Source organism: Pleurodeles waltl, chromosome 5 (genome assembly GCF_031143425.1).
Source record: "Pleurodeles waltl isolate 20211129_DDA chromosome 5, aPleWal1.hap1.20221129, whole genome shotgun sequence".
NCBI lineage: Eukaryota > Metazoa > Chordata > Amphibia > Caudata > Salamandridae > Pleurodeles > Pleurodeles waltl.
In genome coordinates this window covers 473,541,288-473,562,046 of record NC_090444.1, presented here as the reverse complement: position 1 = coordinate 473,562,046, position 20,759 = coordinate 473,541,288, and the positions used below count along the sequence as shown (strand labels likewise).

The window sequence follows — 20,759 nt, the reverse complement described above, 5'->3', positions numbered from 1 at the left end:
CAACAGTTAAGAGATACCTTATGGCCTCTCTATGTTTACCAGATCAACAATCCATTTTCTTATCACCTGTTTATCTCAAGTAGCAATGAATCATGCCCTAAAATATCTATAACTTGTGCCCCCGCCGTGCACATTTTTCTCATAAATAATTTAATTGCAACTGTTCCAAACATATCAATGACATCATAGAAGATCTCATGGGTGATAAAATATGTGAGGTAATTAGCAGTGCATGTCAAGTTATAGTTACTTGAGATAACTATAACTGAAGAATTTCTGTGTTTTTTTTAGAATTTAAAACTACTTTGTTATTGAACATTTCACCTAACTATAACATTAATTTATCCTTCATTTTTTTCAGTGAATTTCTAGGTTTTTTTTGTTTTTGTTTTCTTTAACATAAACTAATAATTTCTTACCATATGTAAATCCAACCCCCACCACGCACTGCTTTTAACTGTGCGTGGCAGGGGGTTGGCTGTAGGGGCCCCGCACACACAGCCATGCTGTGGATGGCCTTCAGTCGTGCGCAGAGGATGCATGGCCACAAGGCCTGGCCTGTGGCCACCCAAGCCCCCCTACCCCCCAAAAGGCAGATGCAGCCAACCCCATACTGCACTCGTGGGTGGTGGCTGTAGGGTCTGACCCTGCGACCAGGCCCTGTGTCCAACCTTCCCCAAAGGCCTTTGTCTGTCTGCAGCAAGGGTTGATCTTTTTCCATGCAGCCTAAGATTGTCCTCTGGACCCCAGGAACGCTATTACACTTGGCCCTCTGCATATTAAAGGGGAGGGGAGACGCGTCTTTGCCTGTCCCGGTTTTTGGTTCTGAAAATCTGGTCACTCTACTCCTAACTGGCATCCATGCAACTCTGCAACTAAGTTTCCTTCACAATCATTCCCTCTCCCCACCTGTCCTGAGTTTTTGATCTTTGTGTAGATATAATTTTTAATCATTTTTGTGGGCTTAATTCATGATCTTTTCTCGCGCAAAAATAAATAACTTCTATACTGATGCAATATGTTAATGTGCGAAATACAGTTATCTCCAATTTTGTTGGTCCGTTGCCCTGGATTGATGTCCTTGTTGAAAACATTGCAATGATGATTTTTTTTTTTTAGCTCTTGTTTTATTTAAAGGAAGCAGCTTGGTCAAACTATACTTTAAGCTGTTGGTTTCTTGGAAGTCTATTCAGTTTGCACCCAGGTTACTTGGATGGGCATTTTTATTCATTTTAATTTTGCCGTTCCTCCGGCTACCTGCCGGACACCTTTCATTTGCAAGAAAACCTACCTTCAGAAAGAAGAAAGATGCTATGGCTAAATTTTTTGACTTGCATCCTTTTGTATGCGCTATTCATTGTGTGTGCTGCCTTTGGCAAATGTGTCAATGTTTTAAGTCTTGAAGGCGATCATCCAGCGATGCATCTTGGACGGGGCTGCAGCTGTTACTGTATGTATGTACGGGTATTTTACACTATAAAACAAGCTGAGAAGCAATGGAAAATTGAACAGAAGGCTGAGAACCCAAGCTACATATTAATACAAATGTGAGAGACCCAGTGGAATGGTGAACTTCTAAGGTGTGGAGGTGATAATGATATATCATAAGCCTATTTTCCTAGATCATTGTCTGGGGACTGAGACTTCTCATCTTTTGTTCTTTTCGTTCTTACATTCCTGTTTCCTAGTGTGGAAATGTATTTCCTAGTGAAGTTTGGTCTGCCCAATTCTCAGCTAGGTATGCTAAGGTTCCATTTTTAAAGTCCTTGTAAGTGATTCTGTTGGACTTGAATGATACAGAAGTATTCAATGAAGTTCCTTCAGTCCTGTGATAAAGTTGCGGTATCTTTAGCCCTTGATGAGATTCAACTTGTAGGTTGCCTTTCAGGGTTGCCAATATCGTTTTGGGTAGACCATCTCCTCCTGTGGTGATCCGAAGACAGCAGCATCTGTGACCTGATAATCCATGCTAGTTAAGGTGCCCACTCCACACTTTCTACGAGAAAGCAGGAACAGTAAACTGTGCAAGACAAACTCTGTAGAAATTTAAATATTAGCAGATTTATACGGTATATCCACATGAAAAAGCAAAATGTACAACACCCTGTAAAAATAAAGGCGTGATTTGTGGTGTTAGGGCAAGTGAAGTAAATAGTTTAATATGGACCATTGTGGTTTCAGTTTTGAAGCACAGGTATGCGCTGTCAAAAACAGAGCTGTGTTAAGAAGCAAAGAGAGTGACATACTCTAGAGTCTAGCATATCACTTTGCCTTTAATAAATTAAACAACATTCTTCTAAGGTCCATGATGTTTGTATTTTTTAGTTATTGTAAATTAAATTAAATATTTAATTCCTTGAGTATTTGTTTAATGTACGCTTGCTTCTGTTTTTGTCCTAGCCTACCAGACATCTTGTAGCTGTCTTGTTACACCCCTTATTCTGTTTGTCATTTCCTTGAAGCATAACCTCCTTACCATCTTTTTGATTGGATTACTTGTATCCTTCCACTGCTCACATTTAGGGAGCTACCTTTTTTCCTTTCAACACTTCATGAGAGTGCAAGTGTGTGTTCTAGTTCTCTTCCTACTGTGCTTTTTCTTTGCCCTGAACACCCGATGTGTACTGCATATTGCTCTGTCATCCCTCCCCAAAACTTAAGTTGCTTTCCCCACCTCTCCTTTTTAGGTCGAATATAGCAGTGCACAAGCTCTGCTTTTCTGACATGTTGGTATCTATGTGGTCTTTCAACCACGCCAATCTCACGTCCACCACTTTCAATCGTTCGAGGGCTTGCCTTTCAAAAACCCTTTGATATTGGTAAATGCTTTACATTTGTCCCTCCTTGGGGCAATGCTGTTACCGCCTTGGGGACCGACCCTGTCACATGGATAATGCCACGTTTGCCATTATGTTTGACTGTATGTGAGCTTCTTTTTCCTTTTGTGTCTCTCCTTTGAGCTCACGCCCATGTTGGCCGTAGTACTTTGAATTGACTTGCTTACGTCAATTGTTTTACTTTTCATTTTCTATGTATGAGGCAAGAAAAGTCCAGTTAGAAATTTACAACGCTAATAGCTCTAACTCGTGCTGGTGCTGCACAGGATTGGTAAACAGCATTGGCGAGGCCAAGGCTGAGACAAATTGGCTGTGTTCATGTTTTTTGTGTATGTTCAAATTGTACAAATTGCTGAGGCTGGAATCCCAGGATTCCTTAACAGATTCATTGGAATGCCATCGACGTCAAAAGGTTTATAATCGCTCAACTAAAGGTTTTGAGATCTAGTCTGATACCTGGGACTGTGTGAAGAAAGAAATATATCTAACTGAAAAATAGTTATCGAGGATAAATAACTTAATTTTTATCAATACGTTTAATGGAAGGATACTGGCACTTTTCAGCAAATAGGTACTCAGTATATTGGGTACCAGAACTTTTTATTTCAATTTAATGCACTGATCGATATTGCTATTGTAACTCCTCTTTCTCCGCTTAAGTGTTTAGTGTTTTCTCCAAGTGTCCTGACTGAAGGCTGCATCTTGAATCTCGTGATTTTCCCTACTACCCACACAAATTAGGTTTTAATGCTCCATGTAGTCTCCTTTAAAATGTTTTTGTCTAAATAGTTTCTAATGTATAACTTCCAGTTTTCGTGGGTTATTTTACTGTACACACAAATTCAGAGCCTAATTTCAGGCAAGACGCTTAAATGAAACCCACAATAGTCTTATATGAATTCCATATGCACTGACTGTTTTTTTAAAGAAATGGGTTCCACGTTCCCTGATAGGGAATCTAAACAGCATTACATAACGAGGTCATTTTCAGGGCTTGAAAGGAATCCCAGGGATAAGCAAAACATAATATTGTGTCAGGCTCTTATCCCCTCTTCCCTTATGTAATAGCAACACGGGCCATATCAAGTTCCGTGAAAGGCTTTAAAGCCTTTATCACAATTCTGCTAGGAGCAGCAGATTTACACACACATTTGGAGGGTTTCCGACTTGTAGGGAAACGCTTTATAAATTACAGCAAGGACAGACAAATACACCATGTGTTTGAGTATAAACTGCATGCAAGCCAACATCTTAAGTGTGATCTGTCGGCCGTCTGAAGGGTCACTCGGACCCTCGCCTTGCGCTACTTATGACCTCACTCATTACATCACTGATGAAATGTTCCATGACATAAATTGATAAAATCACTGATGATATCTGAAATTACATCACTGTAGGAAGCTGTCTCTGTATATACTATATAAAAATGAGATATAGTGTATGTAGAGTCCAGGGGTTCCCCAGAGGCCTAACAGAGGCTAAAAAGGATTATAGTAATGCTCTCTTTTGTGGTAGTGTGGTCGAGCAGTTAGGCTTATCAGAGGGTAGTGCAAAGCATTTGTTGTACACACGCAGGCAATAAATGAAGCACACACTCTGTGACTAACTCCAGGCCAATTGTTTTCACATAGCAAAAATATATTTTGTTACTTTATTTCTAAAACCACAAGATTCAGTTTCCAGGTAAGTACATTTGTAAGTAAGTATCAAACATATGCATCAACACCACTTGGGATCAATTCGGCAAGTTAGGCGGTTTTCAAGAAAATAGCAACAATCTGTTTTAAAAGTTAAAAGTGCAATTTTCAGGAACAGTTCTGGGGGGAAGAAAAGTTAGCACAGTTTCAAGGTAAGTACGAGCCTTACAGTTCCAGTCTCCATGTATTAGGATGTCAACAGGTTGGGGTTCAAGTTAACTCCAAACACCCAGGAAAATGGGGCCGGCCGGGTGCAGAGGTCAAAGATGATGCAAGTTTTAAAATGGTGTCCTATAGCGACAGGTGGCACTCAGAATCAGGCCCGCTTGCAGTTAAGTACCCACGTCTTCAGAGGTCAGACCTGGGGGGTTTAGGTGAGCACCGGGGTGGGGGAGCCACTGGTTGGCACCAAACACACCTTCAGGGGCGTCCGGGTGCAGGTTACAAATGCAGCGTCAGGCTTCCAATGCTTTCCAGGAGAGGGATCCCGGGGGGGTCACAACGGTGCTGCAGGCTAAGTCCAAGGAGTTCCAGAAAACCAAAGGCTGAACAAGGAGGAGGACCGCCTGCTGGATGTTACTGGACTAGTGGTCGGATTCCCCATGGCCCGGGGGCTGTGGATGCAGAGGTACCTTTGGGCTTCGGGTCTCTTCGTCCCGTTCTCTCACTTTCAGGGGGGGGTCCTCCAGTTTTAGGCTACAGGCTTCGTTGTGTTGGACAGGAGTGGTCAACCCAGAGTGGACACTAGGTCAGGGTCGCCTGGGGAGCAGCTCAAGTTGTTTGGGCCACCTGAACACAGGCCATGGGCGTCTGGTGCAGAGTGGGCAGAACTTGCAGATCCGGGGCACTTCTGGAGTACTTTGTTTTTGTTTTTCTTTTGGACAGGGCTGCTGTCCACAGAAGAAATTAGTCCTCTGGGGTGCAGGCTTCTAAGAGGTCGCTGGTTTTGCTGGATACACCGCCTTCTTGTAGCAGGGCTTCAGAAGCTGGAGACTAGCCTGCAGTGCTGGGCCAAGTCAGTTGGTGCCTTCAGTCTTCTCTGCTGGGGTCAGCTTAGCAGTCCTTCTTTCTTCTTGTCTTCTTCTTGAGGTCACCAGGAATCTGATGAGCTAGGTTCAGGAGAGACCTTAAATCCTTGATTTAGGGGCATTACAGGGGTCAGAGGGCCATAGCTAAGACACAGACCTAACCTTATTGGTCTCTGTCCTCCAAACCAAGATGAAGGATTTTGCAAGGAGGGGGTCACTTCAGCTCTGGACACCTTAAGGGTGGTCCCAGCTGAAGTGGTCACTCCTCCTTGTTTTCCCTAATTTTCCCACCGGACTTGCTGCCAAAAGTGGGTCTTTGTCCGGGGGTGGGGGGCGGGCATCTCCACTAGCTGGAGTGCCCTGGGGCATTGTTACAAGAGGCCGGAGTCTTTTAGGCTCACCACCAGGTGAGACAGTTCCTGCAGGGGGGAGGTGTGAAGCACCTCCACCCAGTGCAGGCTTTGTTTCTGGCCACAGTGGGCATAGAGGGTCTCACCGTATGTGGTCAGTAACTCGTCTGGAAGCGGCAGGCTGGCACAGACTGGTCAGTCCTGCATTAGAAGTTTGGTTAAAATACAGGTACAGGTTTGGGAAAAACACTGGTGCTGGGGCCTGGTTAGCAGGATCCCTGCACACTGTCAAGTCAGCATCAATATCGGGCAAAAAGTGGGGGGTAACCATGCCAAAAGGGGACTTTCCTACACAAACCCCTCCCAAGCGAAAGAGGATGAAACCAACCTTTCCCAAGAGAGTCTTCATTGCCTAACTGGAAGAACCTGAAAGGCCATCTGCATTGGCAAGGGCAGTCCGAGGTCTGTGTTCCACTGAAAAGTCCAAAGTTTAGGGTTCTCAACTTTCATTTGCATGAGCCATCTGAGAGGTCTGTGGTCAGTTTGAATTATAAAGTGAGTACCAAGCAAGTATGGTCTCAACTTTTTCAGTGACCATACCACAGCAAAGGCCCATCTCTCAATACTCCAACGCTGATCCCTGGGAGTAATCTGCTAATAAAAGCAACAGGCTGGTTGTGGCCATCATCACTGGTTTGGGACAGGATTGCTCCTATTTCATGTTCAGAGGCATCTGTCTGCACACTGAACTGCTTAGAATTATCTGGAGCTTTGAGAACTGGTTCTGAGCACATTGCCTCATTCAGTTTGTCAAAGGCCTTTTGACAGTCAAGAGTCCAGTTTACTTTTCAGCATTTTCTTTGAGGTCAGTTTTGTGAGGGGGGTCACAATGGATCCATACCCCTTCACAAACCTCCTGTAATACCAAGTCAAGCCAAGGAATGCCCTGACTTGAGTCTGTGTTGTTGGAGCTTCCCAGTCCAGAATTGTCTGGATCGTGGGCTGTAAGGGTTGCACTTGGCCTCCACCTACAAGGTGGCCTAAGTATACAACAGTGCCATGCCTTATGTGGCACTTTGATGACTTAATAGTGAGGCCTGCTGATTACAAGGCCTGCAAAACCTTACCTAGATGGATCAGGTCATCCTGCCAGGATGAGCTGAAGACCGCAATATAATCCAGATATGCTGCACTAAAAGACTGCAGGCCAGCAAGGACTTGATTCACCAAATTTTGGAAGGTGGCAGGGGCATTCCTTAAAACAGAGGTCATAATAGTAAACTGAAAATGCCCATCAGGTGCAGAGAATGCTGTCTTCTGTTTTGCTCCAGGTGCAATCCTAATTTGTCAATACCCTGCAGTTAAGTCAAAGGTACTAAGGAATTTGTGTGCACCTAACTTGTCAATTAATTCATCTGCTCTTGGTATAAGGTGAGCATCTGTCTTTATGAGAGTTGAGACCCCTATAGTCCACACAAAACCTCATCTCTCTCTTGCCATCTTTGGAATGAGGTTTGGGGACTAAGACCACTGGGCTAGCCCAGGGACTGTCAGATGGCTCAATAACCCCTAAATCCATCATCTTGTGGACTTCCACTTTGATGCTCTCTTTGACTTGGTCATACTGTCTGTAAATTCTGTTTTTTACAGGTAAACTGTCTCCTGTGTCCACATCATGGGGACACAGGTGGGTCTGTCCAAAGGTCAAAGAGAAGAGCCGAGCAAACTGTTGTATGACTTGCTTGCAGTCAGCTTGCTGTTGGGCAGGGAGGGCATCTAAGTAGGCAACGCCATCAACTGAACCTTCTTTAGGGTCATTTGAGAGGTCAGGGGGAGGTTCATTCTCTGCTTCCTGCTCCTCATCCGTAACCAGGCAGTTTACATGAGCCACCCTTTTGGGAGTCCTCCTGGTGCTCAGGTCTACCAAGTAGGTGACTCACTCTTTCTCTCTAGGATAGGGTAAAGGCCACTCCAGCTGTCCTGAAGTGCCTTGGGAGCCACAGGCTCCATGACCCATACTTTCTGCCCTGATTTGAATTGTACCAGTGCAGCCTTTTGGTCATACCACTGCTTCCAGAGCTGTTCGCTGGCCTCAAGGTTTTTGGATGCCTTTCCCATGTTCTCAGCCATCCTTGAGCAGAGGCCAAGCACATAGTCCACCACAACTTGTTTAGGCTCATGGAGAGGTCTCTCCCAGCCTTCTTTTACAAGTGTAAGTGGTCCCCTAACAGGTTCGTCAAACAGAAGTTCAAAGGGAGAAAACCCTATTCCTTCTGAGGCATCCCTCTGTAGGTAAAAAAAAAAAAAGCATGGCAGGAGGACATCCTATCTCCTTTTGAGTTTTTCGGGGAGCTCCATGATCATGTCTTTCAATGACTTGTTGAAACTCTCAACAAGTCCATTGGTTTGTGGATGGTATGGTGTGGTGAATCTGTAAGTCACCCCACACTCATTACTCTTGTGTCTTAGGTAAGCTAGCATGAAGTTTGTACCTATGTCAGAAACCACTTCTTAAGGAAACCCTACAGTGGTACATATACCAATCAGGGACTAAGCTATTGCAGGAGCTGTAGTAGACCTACGGGGAATTGCTTCAGGATATCTGGTAGCATGAGCCACTTCTACCAGTATGTACTGATTTCCTGAGGCTGTGGGTGGCTCCAGTAGACCCACAATGTCCACACCAACCCTTTCAAAGGAAACCCCCACCACAGGAAGTGGAATGAGGGGGGTTTTAGGTGGCCACCTGCCTTACCAGTGGCTTGGCAGGTGACACAGGAATTACAAAACTTTCACCTTCTGGGACAAATTGGGCCTGTAGAAATGGCTGACAAGCCTATTCAATGTTTTTGTCTGTCCCAGATGTTCAGTTAGGGGGATGCCATGGGCCAAAGTTAGGATAAACACCCTAAACTGCCGAAGACCACTACCTTTGTCCTGGCTGCACCAGGTTTGGAGTCTCTGGCCTCAGTTCATCGGAGTCCATCTTCCCAATGGACCCTGTGGGAACTACTGACATCTCCATTTTCCTGTGCATCTGCTTGCTGCCTTGGTCCTTCAAGAGTGGTACAAGTCTTTTGTCCCTGGCACAGCTGTTCCCTTGAGGGTCCCCCTGGGACCAAGAGCTCCATCTGATAAGGATCCAACTCAATGGACTCAGTTCCCTCAAAAGATAAGACTCCTTCCTGGGAAGGGAGGTCTTGTTTCTTTTCTTGCTCAGAAGCAAGTCCCACAGTCTTCTTGCCCCTTCTCTTGGAAGGTTGGGCCATTATTCCAGGCTCCAACACTTCTTTTTTACCCTGTGCTCGACTTTATGCTCTAGTTTTCACACACACCAGTCAGGGATTCCCATCATGGCTGCATGGGTTTGGAGTTCCACCTCAGCCCAAGCTGAGGACTTAAGATCATTCCCCAGCAAGCATTCCACTGGGATTGCAGAAGAGACCATTAACCTTTTCAGGCAGTAACCCCTCCCCATTCTAAGGTCCGCATAGCCATGCAATGGATCTTAGTTACATTGTCAGCATTGGTAACTTGATATGTTTGTCCAGCCAAATAGAGTCCTGGGGAAACCAGTTTCTCTGTCACCATGGTGGTACTGGCACCTGTATCCCTCAGGATATCTACCTTTGCCCCATTAATTAAGAGTTGCTGTCTGTTTTTTGCATCTTAGGGGACCAGACAGCAAGTGTGGCAACATCTACCCTACCCTCAGAGACTAAAGTAGCTTCAGTGTGAAACCTGATTTGCTCTGGGCACACTGTTGATCCCAGCTGGAGACTGGCTTTACCAATACTGGTGCTGTAACTCCCTGACCGGGTTCTGGCCAGGAGTTTCACTTGGCTCCACCAGCCTGCACCCGTGCCCCTGAGACTGTCGACTGCTGCCTGGACAGCAGTTCGCCCGCAGGCACCCGCCTGCGCCTCATCCCTCTGGTGCCTAGTGGTACGCTTTCCCTGCATTCGTCGCGTGAGTAATCCTTTCTGTGTTTGCTATAATCTGCTTCTGTTACTTGTATTGCCGTGTATCCTTGCCATGTTGCTATAATCTGTTTCTGTTACTTGTATTGCCATGCTGCTATAATCTGCTTCTGTTACTTGTATTGCCGTGTATTCTTGCCGTGTTTTTCTGCGCGTCTCTGACTCCCTGCCCCCGTATATCTTTCGTTTTGCCGGCTCTCACCGCCTGTTTCTTGCTACCGGCTCCGGCCGGTCCCTGCTCCCCCTGCTGCTGCCTTCCCTGCGGCTCTGCTCCCCTCGCACACCCATTGGCCCTCCCACCCACCTCCTAGCTGCTCCAGCCTCCCACCCAACCCTCTTAATGGCGGCCGCTGCACGGCGGGTGCGCCGATGGCGCTTTAGAGGCACGCCAGAGGCGCTCCAGAGGCAAGCCTGTCTGTGCCCGTCCGCACCTGGACCGTGCCCGGCGCCAGCCCCCCTAGTCCCCCGGACCCAGACCCCACCCCAGACAACACTACTCAACATCCACACTCCACTCCCTCGACCCAGGACTACTTCCCGCCTGCACCCAAGCCAACCCCAAACACACGCAGGGACCTTTCACCTTCTATGCCTGCTGGTTCTTCTGCTCCACCAGAAACACCCACATGCCCCACACCAACCCCAAAGCTCCCCACAACAAACACCACAACTTCAACGCAGAAGGCTCTCTCACAGTCCCCACCCACCCCAACAGACCATACCCCTACACCAACAAGCCCCACAACCCAAACACACTCCACAACAACACCACCACAACCCACAGCAACACCAAAACCCTCCACACAAACACCATCGCGCACTACAACAATAACAGCCCCCACAACTATCTCAACTGCGTACTCCTAAACACCCGCTCCTTACACAAGCATGCCATCGAACTCTGGGACCTTATCACATCACACTCACCAGACATTGTCTTCCTCACGGAAACTTGGATGAACCACTCTTCTGAGCCAGACATAGCCACAGCCCAGATGGATACAAACTCCATCGCCGAGACCGCTTAAACAAACCATCGCCATTACACACAAAAACACCATTAAGGTCACCACCAACACACACAACACCCTAGACAGTGCACAACACATGCATTTCCTAATTCACATAAACGACAACACCACCCTCAGAGGAGCCCTCGCCTACAGACAACCAGGGCCTTGCCCCCCCCCCCCCCCTTCTGTGACGCCATCGCTGACACCATCAGCCCTCACGCCCTCACCTCCACAGACTACATCCTCCTCGGTGACTTTAACTTTCACCTGGAAAACTCCCACGACCACAACTCCTCATCCTTTCTAGAAAACCTCACGAACCTCAGACTCAAACAGCTGGTCACAGTACCCACCCACTCAGCAGGACACACACTAGATGCAATCTTCACCTCGAGCAACCACATAACCTACACTCACACCACTGAACTCCACTGGACTGACCAACACTGCGTCCACTTCTCCTTCTCCAAACTCCCCACACACCACCACCAACACACCACACCCTACCGCATGTGGGACAAGATCCCCACAGAATACCTGAATTCCCAACTCGTGCAGAACCCAAACACCAACGACCCCAGCATTGCTGCCCATAACCTCACAAAATGGCTCACAACCTGTGCAGACTCACTCACCTCCCTCAGAAGAAACATCTCCACCTGCAACATCAAGAAAGCCCCCTGGTTCACCACTGAACTCCAAGCCTCCAAACGTGAATGCCACAAAACAGAGAAAGCTTGGCGACAGGAACCCTCAAACACCAACTTCTCCACCCTCAAAACCACCATTCGCAAACACCACCAACTCATATGCACCACCAAAAGAGCATACTACAAGGAATGCATAGACAGTAACTCTCACAACAGCAAGGAACTCTTTACCATTATCAAAGAGCTCTCTAAAGCCAGCAACATCGACCCCACGCACACACAACTACTCTGCGACTCCCTCTCAAACCATTTCCACCGCAAAATCTTAGACATACACAACAGTTTCACACCACATGCACCCGCCCCACACACACCATCGACTCGATCAGCAAAGACCCACCACCACCCAACCTACTACTCACCTGGGCCCCTACCAACGATGAAGAAACTGAAAAAAACGATGAATTCCATCCACTCAGGCTCCCCCACGGACCCCTGCCCCCACGCATTTACAACAAAGCCAGCCCAACCATCGCTCCCATGCTTCGCGGCACAATCAACCGCTCTTTCGACGGCGCCACCTTCCCAGACCCCTGGAAGCACGCAGAAATCACTGCACTCCTGAAAAAGCCCAAAGCAGACCCTGATGACCTCACCGATTACCGCCCAATTTCACTCCTCCCCTTCCCTGCCAAGGTCGCAGAGATACTTGTGAACACCCACCTGTCTCACTTACTAGAGGAAAGCAACACACTAAGTGCCTCCCAGTCTGGGTTCCGCAAGAACCACAGCACTGAGACCACCCTCAATGCATGTACTGACGACATCAGAACCAGAGTCGACAAAGGCGAGAACGTTGCACTCATCCTCCTGGACCTCTCCGCTGCCTTCGACACTGTCTGCCGTCAAACACTCCGCACACGCCTCCACAACGCAGGTATTCGACACAAGGCCCTAGACTGGCTGACCTCCTTCCTCACCGAAAGGTCCCAGAAAGTCCGCCTCCCTCCTTTCCTCTCCACAGCCACCAAAATCATCTGCGAAGTCCCCCAAGGGTCCTCCCTCAGCCCTACCCTTTTCAACATTTACATGACCCTGCTCGCCAACATCCTCCAACCACACGGAATCACCATCCTATCCTACGCAGACGACACGCAGCTCATCATCTCCCTCACCCGAAACTCCACCACTGCCAAAACCAACATCCATGCTGGACTCCTTGACACCGCCACATGGATGACAGCTAACCACCTCAAGCTCAACTCCAACAAAAGCAAAGTCATCATTTTCAGCCCCAACAAAACCATATGGGACGAGTCCTGGTGGCCCACCTCCCTAGGCCCCCCCCACCAACACCCTCAAACCACGCACGTAACCTCGGCATCATCCTGGACCCCTCCCTCTCCATGACCCAGCAAATCAACGCCATCACCTCCTCCTGCTTCAACACACTTCGCATACTGCGAAAAACCTTCAACTGGATTCCCATAGAGACCAGAAAGACTGTCACCCACGCACTCATCAGCAGCAGGCTAGACTACGGTAACGCCCTCTATGCCCGCACAACACTCAAACTCAAACGCAAACTCCAGAGGATCCAGAACGCAGCCGCACGCCTCATCCTGGACCTCCCACGCCATGAACACATCTCCCCACACCTCAAATCCCTTCACTGGCTTCTGATCGACAAGAGAATCACCTTCAAAATCCTCATCCACGCACACAAATCCGTCCACAGCGCAGGACCAACCTACCTCAACGAAAGAGTGAACTTCCACACTCCCGCTGACCTCGCTCTCGCCACAGTCCCCTGCATCCAACGGGCCACCACCGGAGGCAGATCCTTCTCCTACCTCGCCCCCAAGGCCTGGAACTCCCTCTCCACCAACCTCCGCAAGACTCCGAACCTCCTGCTCTTCAGAAAGAACATCAAGATGTGGCTGTTTGAACAGTAATCCTCCCCCCTCCACCAGCGCCTTGAGACCCTCACGGGTGAGTAGCGCACTCTATAAATTATTTTGATTGATTGATTGAATACTAACTGGAGCAGTGCTAGGAGGGTTTTTCTTAGGACAGGCCATGTCTCCAGTTTGGTGTCCATGCTGCTTACAATTGTGACAGCAGGTCTTTTTGGGATCAAAGTTTTTACCCTTGTACCCATGTGAGGATTGTGAAGATGCTCGGGCCCACCCTCCTGTGCAGGTTTTTGGGGCCCTTGAGAAGACTCTTTACTTTTATCCTTAGGTGTTTCACCACCCTTCCGCTGGGGAGGCTTTGTAACCCCTTTCTTTTGGTCACCCCCAGTGGAGGTCTTGGTCACCTTAGTCTTGACCCAATGGTCTGCCTTCTTTCCCAATTATTGGGGAGAAATTGGACCTAGGTATACCAGATATTGATGCAACTTGTCACTGAAGCAGTTAATTAAAAGATGTTCTTTCACAAATAAATTCTAAACCTCATCATAGTCTGCACTCCACTGTCCGTTATCCAACATCTAGTGTTTTCACTGAGTAGTCTACAAAATCAACCCAGGATTTGCTCGAGGTTTTGTGAGCCCCCCTGAACCTAATTCTATACTCAGTTGTGAATCCAAAGCCCTCAATCAGGGTAGCCTTCATGTGGTCATAGGATCCAACATCTGCACCAGTGAATGTGAGGATCCTAACCCTACATTTACCAGTAAGCAGTTCCCAAAAGAGAGCTCTGCAATGAGATTTGTTTAGTTTTCTGGTTGCAAAATCTCTCTCAAAAGCTGTGAACCACTTGGTGATGTCATCGCCTTCTTCGTATTTAGAGACATTCCCTTTAGGAATTTTTAGGCCATCAGAATGCTCTCTGACCCTATTTAGATTGCTGCTACCATTAATGGGTGCTAAGCCCGATTCTGCTCTCTACCTCTCTGTAGCTAAGAATTGTTGCTCCAAAGGTAAGCTTTTGGCCATCCTTGCTAAAAGGAGGTCCTCTTCATTGAGGCTGCCCTCAATGTTCCCAGAGAAACTGAACTCCCCTGTGGAAAATCCAGATCCTGTGAGCACTATCCTTGGAGATAGGGGCCTTTGGGTTAGGTGAAAAGGGGGGAGCTTATATTCCTCGTCTCTAACATCTTGCCTATGTCGGGGGATGTCTTCCTCCTCAGCAGGGTGGTCCCTTGTATACTCTACCAAAATCTCCTGGAGCTTGACCTTGGTAGGGTTGGAACCTGTGTTAATCTTTTTCAGTCTGCAGAAGTACCTTAACTCTCCCATCTGTAGATGGACGTGAGGGGTGATGTTAAGACCCACAACCGTATCGTCTGAGGTGCTCATTATGTTACTAAAGTTAGGGATTATTTTTAGGGGTTCCCCAGAGGCTTAACAGAGGCTAAAGTAGATAACAATAATGCTCTCTTTTGTGGTAGTGCGGTTGAGCAGTTAGGCTTATCAGAAGTTAGTGCAAAGCATTTGTTGTACACACATGCAATAAATGAAGCACACACTCAATAACTAACTCCAGGCAAATTATTTTTATATAGCAAAAATATATTTTGCTACTTTATTTCTAGAACCACAAGATTGCAGGTAAGTACATTTGTAAGTAGGTATCAAACTTATGTATTAACGCCACTTTGTTTCAGTTCGGCAAGTTAAATGGCTTTCAGGAAAATAGCAATAATCTGTTTTAAAAGTTGACGCAGTGCAATTTTCAGAAACGGTTCTGGGGGAAGAAAGGTTAGCACAGTTTCAAAGTAAGTACAAGACTTGCAGTTCCAGTCTTCAGGGGTTAGGATGTCCACAGGTTGGGGTTCAAGTTAACCCCAAATACCCACCACCAGCAACACAGGACATACTAGGTGCGGAGGTAAAAGATGATGCAAGTATTAAAATGGCGTTCTATAGGGACTGGGGGTCACTTGGAATCAGGCACGCTTGCAAGTAAATACCTGCGTCTTCGGAGGGTAGATCTGGGGGTATTTAGGTGAGCATTGGGGGGGGGCAGCAGTCAAACACCCTCAGCGGCGTAGGGACGGCTGGGTGCAGGATGCAAACACAGCGTTGGGCTCCCAATGCTTTCCAATAGGGAGATCCCGGGGGGAGGGTGGTTTACAAAGATGCTGCAGGCAAAGTTCAGAGGGTCGGTTCTGGAAAACCAAAGGCTGGACAAGGAGGACGTTTGCTGGACCAGTGGTCGGATTCCCCAAGACCTGGGAGCTGCGTGTTCAGAGGTACCTTTGGGCGTCGGTATCTTCATCCGCTTAGTGGGGTCCTCCGGATTTAGGCTGAAGGTGTTGTCCTGTTGGACAGGAGGGGTCAACCCAGGGTGAACACTAGGTCAGAATCACCTGGGGACCAGCTCTAGTCAGTTAGGCCACGTGGACACTGGCCGTGGGCGTCGGGTGCACAATCGGCAGGACTCGCTGGCTGATCCGGTGCGGTTCTGGAGTAATTTGTTAGTTTCTTTTGGACAGGGCCGCTGTCCACGGGAGACCTTGGTCCACTGGGGTGCAGGCAGTCCTTTTGAGGCTTTTAAGAGCTAGCTGGAGTGCCCTGGGGCACTGTAACAAGAGGCCTGAACCTTTGAGGCTCAAGGCCAGGTGTTAACAGTTTCTGCAGGGAGTGGAAGGTGTCATACACCTCCAACCAGTGCAGGCTTTGTTTCTGACCAGAGAGAGCACAAAGGCTCTCACCCCATATGGTCAGAAACTCATCGAAGTGGCAGGCTGGCACAGACCGGTCAGTCCTGCACTAGGATGTTGACTAAAATACAATGGGCATTTCGAAGATGCCCTCTGAGTGCATTTTTCAGTAAGTCCAACACTGACGTCAGTGTGGGTTTATTGTGCTTAGAAGTTTGAAACTAAACTTCCCAGACTACAGTGAAGCCATTATGGAGCTATGGAGTTTGCAATGACAAACTGCCAGCCCATGTACTCAGTATGGCCACACTGCACTTACAGTGTCTAAGAATGGACTTAGACACTTTAGGGGCATATTGCTCATGCAACTATGCACTCACCTGTGGGACAGGGCACCCTACCTTAGGGCTGTAAGGCCTGCTAGAGGGGTGACCTTCCATTTGCCACTGGCAGTGGTTTATGGGCATGGCACCCTCAGAGGGGTGCCATGTCGACTTAACCTTTTTTTCCCCATCAGCACACACAAGCTGCAATGGCAGCGTGTATGTGCTTGGGCGGGGTACCCCAGGGTGGCATAAAATACATGCTGCAGCCTTTTGGGACCTTCCCTGGTCACAGGGCCCATGGTACCAGGGGTACCTTTTACAAGGGACTTAACTGTGTGCCAGGGCTGTGCCAATTGGGGAAACAATGGTACAGGTTTGGGAAAGAACACTGGTGCTGGGCCTGGTTAGCAGGATCCCAGGACACACTCAAAGTCAGCATCAATATCAGGCAAAACGTTGAGGGTAACCATGGCAAAAGCCGCACTTTCCTACAATCACTGATAACACTACATGACTGGGGTGCAAGTTCTAGTTACTTCAGGTAACTATAACTGGTGAATTTTAGTTGTTTTTGGAGTTTAACATGTACATTTTAACTGACATGTTCACCTAGCTATAAGGTCACTTAACCTTTTGTTTTTTTGTGTGTATTTACGAAAAAACAAAAACACTTGGCTAATACCAGACCTAAAAATGTCTAAAAGCAACTTATTCAACAACAAAGAGGTGATTATCAGTAAAATGACTGTAAAGCCAACCACACAGATAAAAAACGTTTTTTGTTTATGGTTATACATCTTTGAATGCAAGCAAAGTGGAAAGTGCCACTTGTTACTGTCTCAGACTGCCTTTGGCCTGGCGAACAACTCTTTTCAGCAGTCACGGCTTGTGCGACATTAAAGAGGCTGGGTGGCACGTGGGGAGATTAACAGGGTGATGGAGGGGGAATTAAATTAAAAATAAATAAAAATCAATTTACCTGTGCCACCGCCGCCTTCACTGCTGCGCTGTTCCTCTCCTCTCCCTGCAGGCACATGCTCCCATCCTGCCCTGCGCCAATCCTGACGCTGCTCAGAGCAGCGTCAGGATTGTCTGGGAGCGCCGAGCCAGGACGCTCTAGGCAGACTGGGAGCCTGCGCAGGCTCTCTCCAGCCCAGCAACCGTGTTGCTGCGCTGGAGAGAGCCTATTGCGCATGTGTGTTTGGCCTGGCCTGAGACGGCTGGCCAAAAATGCATGCGCTCTGAGGGCGAATGCTCAGCACTCCCCCGCATACTCGGCATCCTGAGGCCCGCCCCTTTTCCACAAAAACAATAATAAACAGTTTATCGTTTTTGTGGAAAAGGATAGCAGCTGCTGCTGCCTGTGGGGGCAGGGGGAAGGTGACGCTCGCCCACTCTTATGGAAGAGTCGCCCCTGCTTTTCAGTTGATTCCATGCTCCATAGAAGCAGTACATACGTCAAATAAATTGACAATGAGGCTGCATGTATCTGGCTCATGTTTCAGGCTCTGTGGGGCAGGCCTTGCGAATTTCAATAAAGTTGCAATTACTGGATGTATTTTCATTGATTTTCTGACTAGCAATAGTTTTCATACTGAGAAGTGATTATTAAACTCTAGTGGCAAATCGTATTTTGGGCAACAAATGTTCACACTTGATATTTTTCCAAATTAGGCTATAGGAGGCGGGTGAGCAGTGCAAGCTGAGTGCTGACCCGTGAAGGACCGTGAAACTGCAGGCTTAGTGGGGGGAGTGTGTGAACAACTACTTCAGTTTACCTATGCAGGTAAAGAAGACCAGCATCACGGTCCTTTTTGGAGATCTACGCATACGTCCCAGGTCAGCCAGTAATACTCCACACCAAAGGGTCACTATAGCAGGGCACAAGTGCTAAAGATCAAAAGTTTGATTTGCTAATTAGCATAGGCAATTCAAAATGTCGCAGGAAGTGAAGTTGTGCCTCTTAAATGTCCTTCACTTAAAAGGGAACAAGCCTATTTCACAATCAAAACTGATAGTATTTTTGTATGTTTTATGTTAATGTTCATATATGTATGCAATATATGTAGTAATATCCCGTCCAAAAACACATGCATCTCTTTGTCTAAGAAAGCAAACTAGTGAATGCTTTAGAAAGTTTTCAGTCTATGTTTATGGCATGATCCATCCATCTAGAAGCATTAAATAGTATGCATAATATGAAAGAAAAGGCAAATGTAAATACCTGATAAGTACTGCTGGAATAGAGGAGGAACCAGCCCGATCACTGATCCTGCAGGTATTATAGACCTGAATGTGGAGGTCCTTCATGCCCCAATGAAATATACTGAATTCGTCCTGGTGTAATTTGGCAAAACCGGGACACAGTTCAGCAGCGCCTGCAAGTTGTCTGCTTTCTGTGTGGAACAACATGCAGAGGGCTGTATAACATTACAGCTGGGCCTAAAACAGAACTACATTTAAAGGGCCATCATCCCTCCTTTTGTTAGAGTATAGTCCCCAAAGTTCTTATGAACTGATAACAAGCTGTGTGTAGTGACATGTAGGCGTTAGGATCCAATTAGCCCCCTGCCAGGAACTGGAAATCGGTTCTTGACTGAATGGCAGATGTATCTGTGTGTATAAGTAATTACACAAGTAAATATATAAACGGTACTTGCTAATTTATTTTGGATAATTCTTTTAAAAGGCTACTCAGTTCCAATGATTGGTTTTTTGAGCACTTTACTTAGCATGCAGCCATTTACAATACATCATGCAATCGTGTAAGTCAATGTGCGGGATGTTACATGAGACCAGAGGGTTTTAAGATGTACGAGTCATACATTGTCAGAGCTTGTAAGGATTGTTTGTTAACAGTGCATAGCCGGGAGAAACACAAACTCGTGGTTTAAAACGTAACGCAGTCCTTGGGGTTCTCTGTATTTATAAGACTTTATTACTACCCAAAGAAACCCTGGTAAGAAGCCTTATAATAGAGTGAAAAACAAAACGGGTCTAAGCCCATGCAACACAGTTTACATGCTGCTTCCTGATGCTGGTTCATAGTGCACTGTGCTATATTAGGAGTGCAATTTATGAACTGCAAATAATAAAAGGATCTCCGTGTCAGTCAGTAGCACACTTACCTATCTACGTAAAATACAAGTCTGCCGTCTGGATGTTACAGATGTGCTTAGCAGGAGAGACATAACTTTGAGTCAAAACTGTTACTAGACAAAACACCGATCTCTGCCACAAGTGCATTATCCACCAGAGTTATCTTACCGTCGTTATTATTTTCTGAGATGTACTGTGTACCCAGAGCTGTCCGGAACAGGTGTCTTAACCCCATAAGATATTAAAAATACAGCCTTTACAACCAATTAAACCTGGCCAGATTTACTGTCATATTTTATCTTGTTTCCTATTAATTATTGGCAGAGTTAAAAAAAATAAAATATATGTTGACTGAGTGCTTTTCATGACTCCCCTCCCCCCCCCCCTTTATGTTTCCACACCTTGACACCCTCACCCCCACCACCCCCCTGAAAATTATGGGCTCCTTGTGTAAATCTTATCCAATTCCTGTGCTGCTGATAAGCAAATAACCATAAATTGCTGAGTGTAGCTACTAAAAAGCCATATGCTTTTAAAGTTACTTATATTTGGTACTAATTACGTTTTCATATGCTGTTAAAAGCAATTATCTGTGCTACATTAAAAATGTGACCTTGCACACGAGACTTGTGGTCAACAGAAACGTTCTCCTGAGGGCGTGAATGCTTTATGAAAAGAAACAGCAAGTTAATGTCATCACTCGAAAACATGAAAAGCAAATTTTTGGTTTTAGTTTTACGGTTTATAAATCATGCGGTTGCTTTCCACATATGTGTAACCAAGCTTGGAAATGGCTGCATTATTCACCCTGTTGTAGAACTTGGTGTTTGCGTTTGAAAAGGGCCTTTACAGAGGGGGTACAGTGTGCTGGGTGTATTGTTTGGTATAGAGCTAACTATTTGCCGTTAATGCGTTTGTATACTGCTTGTGTTCTTTAACCTGCTCCACAGCAACAAAAAAAAGGCTCTTTTTACATCGCTAAAGATGGAAGTGTTAATGTTGAGCAGCTGAGCGATCCAAGGAAATCCTCTCCTGGGCTTTTCTCACTACTAAAAAGTTAGCTGCCACTGGGATGGAGGACTAAACATGCTGAGGCCTCCTTACTAGGATGAGCGTTGTCTTAGAGTTTGTAATTCGAGCTGCAGCAGTACTTGGGTACAAAGAGGC

General features: G+C 46.7%; 1 protein-coding gene across 3 annotated transcripts in view; it reads left to right on the top strand.

The window, feature by feature from the left end:
* MTHFD1L (methylenetetrahydrofolate dehydrogenase (NADP+ dependent) 1 like) overlaps nt 1-20,759 on the top strand; it is a 1,484,080-nt gene that overhangs the window by 940,566 nt on the left and 522,755 nt on the right. The gene's annotated exons all lie outside the window — the stretch shown is intronic.